This window comes from Palaemon carinicauda, chromosome 18 (genome assembly GCF_036898095.1).
Source record: "Palaemon carinicauda isolate YSFRI2023 chromosome 18, ASM3689809v2, whole genome shotgun sequence".
Classification (NCBI taxonomy): domain Eukaryota; kingdom Metazoa; phylum Arthropoda; class Malacostraca; order Decapoda; family Palaemonidae; genus Palaemon; species Palaemon carinicauda.
In genome coordinates this window covers 45,167,373-45,170,753 of record NC_090742.1, presented here as the reverse complement: position 1 = coordinate 45,170,753, position 3,381 = coordinate 45,167,373, and positions in this window count along the sequence as shown.

Below are 3,381 nucleotides of genomic sequence, written 5' to 3'. Positions count from 1 at the left end.
AAGAGTACAGTTTCAGCATGGAACAGAGAAACCTTCCTAACCCGACCTAGAACAGGGCTAAAAGTCCTGAACTAGGCAAGGAAGAAGACATATCGCTATCGCAGGAAAGTCATAGACTATCCTAGCCATAGAGGTAGGCTAGCCTAACCTCACTCTCAGACGCAATCCTAAAGGGGGTTCATTCCTTTAGGGAGGACCGAGAGGCGATATATACTCTATTAGACAATTAATCCCTTTACTCAGAAAAGGGATCAAGGCTAAAAAGAGGGAATGCCAAGGCAGGGGATGAAGGAAGCATATAGGGGTCCTAATATTAGGTTAGGCTAGAAAGAATCACTGACTAGCCTATCCCCTATATGGTCCCTGAAGGCGAAAACATTTGCATCACTTGTCAAAAGTATTGTAAAATAATAATGCCACTATCTTCATAACTTAGTCTAGGATCACTAATAAATCATGCATGAACACTTGTATGTAGGCTCCTGGCCTGGGGGCTATAGTAGCCGACTGGTATGAGGTCAAACGATGACCGATAAAAAGCGTCTAAACACGATATAAAAGTTCCTAGCTATGAAGACTAAATAAACTAATGTATTCGATTAGTATATAATGCCGGAAGCGTTGTTGTGGCTAACTAAATAAGACATGCATAACAACAACGACGCCATAAAATGGCGGGTCCGGTAGAGGCACAGCTCTGCCACAAAACATCAATTATTTCGCAAAATAATATTTACTTTACGGCCAGAGCTTAATTAAACAATACTGGAACCTTGTACTCAACTTTCCAGAAGAAGGCGAGGCTGAAGGTAACGACATAGCGAAGATGCAAAGCGATAAAGATAACACAAGGGAAAATCCGTCTAAGTAGGGCAGCTACTAAACAAAGGATGAAGACGGGCGTGACGTCATCAGAGCAATGGCGTCCGTTTGTTTACGTCTCGAGTATCAGTAGTAGCCACGAGTGAGATTAGCTGTGGAACGGCTCCCAACTATTCTCAGCCCTTACACACCGAAGCATTAACTCTGTTCGGGGTGAAGATAGCTATGTGGCACGTTCAGACATGCGTGTCCCCTGTTGTATTACGATGTCTTAAAGGGAAACCTTTGAGATACTCGCTCCAGAAGTTAGAATTCTGTGATAACCTGTGGTTAAATTCTCTGGGAATATCTTAGTAGTCTTATACCCAAGGAAGCTACCAAACAGGAACCTTCCATCAGGACGCCATGGCTTGAGCCCAAAAAATGCTTTAATATACCATCATTAACACTACCATTACAATTATCGTAAGGTTGGAGAAAGATAAAGATTGCCGAGAACGTAACCACATTTCTGTTTACATTTTGTCAGCTGGACTCGCACAGTTAACAGTTGATTTCATTGTTGATGTGGAATTTTATCCTTAAATAGGCTATTCATTATGAGATTATGTTAATGAAATGTAATGTTAATATTGTTTTGTAACATTTATTATAAATCACCGTATTTAGGGCTACCAATATACTTAAAAAGACAATAGATTTGATACATTTTGTAGTGCTTGACTCGCGAACTTTGAACAGCCTCGCAGATACAGAAAATTTATTTTTGAAAAATAGCGATCGCGGAAAAGGGGAATCGTGTAATTCGAACACGCTTAATTCGGGACCCTACTGTATATATATATATATATATATATATATATATATATATATATATATATATATATATATATACAGGGGGTCCTCGGGTTACGACGCTGATCCGTTCTTAAGACGCGGTGTAACCCGAATTTCCGTGTAAGTCGGAACACCATAAATATACGTACTGTACTGTACTGTAAAGTATTACTGTATACTGTACTATAATAAAATGTATCAAATGACATAAAAACAATATTAGAAAAAGAGAAAACAATTCCTTACCACATGAATTAAAGTAAATATCAATAAAAAAAGAAAACAATTCCTTACCACATGAATTAAAGTAAATATCAATAAAAAAAGAAAACAATTCCTTACCACATGAATTAAAGTAAATATCAATAAAAAAAAGAAAACAATTCCTTACCACATGAATTAAAGTAAATATCAATAAAAAAAGAAAACAATTCCTTACCACATGAATTAAAGTAAATATCAATAAAAAAAAAGAAAACAATTCCTTACCACATGAATTAAAGTAAATATCAATAAAAAAAGAAAACAATTCCTTACCACATGAATTAAAGTAAATATCAATAAAAAAAAAGAAAACAATTCCTTACCACATGAATTAAAGTAAATATCAATAAAAAAAAAAAGAACAAATCCTTACCTTATTCCTATGGTTGGCTTGCACACTGGAAGGGATGTTGCAAGGGACGGAGAGACTGGTTTATTGTGGAGAGGAAGGTGCAGAAGATGCTGGAGAAACTGGGGCAGGTGAATCAGGATTCTCTGGAAGTGAGACAGAAGATGCTGGAGAAGCTGGAGCAGGCGAGTCTGGAGGTGAAGAGCCTACAAGAGGTGGTGGAGAAGCTGGAGAAGCAGAGGCAGCTGAGGTTGATGGCAGAGGCTCTGTAGCAATAGAGGCAGCTGAGGTTGATGGTAGAGGCTCTGTTGCAGGCAAATCTGGAGTAGTAGAGGCAGCTGATGTAGAGGGTGCAGTTCTCTCTACTTTCTTAAAATACCGCTCCAGGTTAGACTGGACAGAGAGGATCCTCTTCTCATCCAAAATCTCCTTATAACACTGCAGTAAGTCCATGACACCTCTGGAAACCCTGGTGAACCTGTCCATGTTGGGATCTTGAGCCTCTAAAGTTGCCAATGCTTGTTGTATCTCGGCAAAACCTTTTGACAAGCCCTGCCTTGTGAAAGCCTTAGGGTCTGGGGTGGGGGCTTCTTCCTCTTCCTCTATGATCTGCTTCTCCAGTTGTATCAAGTCCCCAGCAGATAACTCCTCTCCATGAGATTCTAGCAGCTCCGTAACATCATCAACCTCCATCTCCAAATCGGTTTCCTTACTCAGGGCAACAATGTTCTTGATAACATGGTCAACTGTGTCCTCAAACCCATGAAAATCATTAACAAATTGAGGACATAGCTTCCTCCAAACACCATTCATGTTTGTAACCTTCACCTCCTCCCAGGAATCAGCAATGTTCTTAATAGCATCAAGGATGTTGTAGGACTTCCAAAAGTCCTTCAGAGTCAAGTCCTTCTTCGTTTCAGTTGCCTGTAATGCCATAGCAATTGTTCTTCGGAGGTAGTAGGCCTTGAATGAAGCAATCACTCCCTGGTCCATAGGCTGTAAAAGGGCCGTGGTATTAGGTGGAAGGTAAACCACCTTCACATTAGGGTGAAAGTCTCCCAGCTGGGCAGGGTGTCCAGGGGCATTGTCCAGCAATAGCAACACCTTAA